Below are 596 nucleotides of genomic sequence, written 5' to 3' on the forward strand. Positions count from 1 at the left end.
ATTCGATTATGTGGATCATAACATTGTGGATAACATTGAGAAGAATGGTAATTCCAGAACACTTATTGTACTCATAAGGAACCTGTCCATAGACCAGAAGGCTGTCACTCAAACAGAACAAAGGGATACTGCATGGTTTAAAAAAAAACAGGAAGAGAGTGTGTCAGGGCTGTATCCTTTCAACATACATATTCAATCTGTACGCTGAGCAAACAATCCAAAAAGCTGGACTATATGAAGAAGAACCTGGCATCTTAATGATTAGAGGAAGAATCATTAGCAGCCTATGATATGCAGATGACACAATCTTGCTTGCTGAAAGTGAGGATAACTTGAAGCACTTACTGATAAAGATTAAAGACTCCAGTCTTTATTATGGATTACACCTCAACATAAAGAAAATGAAAATCCTCACAACTGGGCCAATAAACAGTGTCATGATAAACGGAGAAAAGATAGAAGTTGTCAAAGATTTCATAGTACTTGGTTCCACAATCAACACCAATGGAAGCTGTTGTTGTTGTTAGGTGCCATCGAGTCGTTTCTGACTCATAGTGACCCCATGCACAGCAGAACAAAACACCACCTGATCCCGC

The sequence above is a fragment of the Orycteropus afer genome, unplaced genomic scaffold, assembly GCF_000298275.1.
Source record: "Orycteropus afer afer isolate SDZICR_OR568_19922 unplaced genomic scaffold, OryAfe1.0 scaffold00273, whole genome shotgun sequence".
NCBI classification, from domain to species: Eukaryota; Metazoa; Chordata; class Mammalia; order Tubulidentata; family Orycteropodidae; genus Orycteropus; species Orycteropus afer.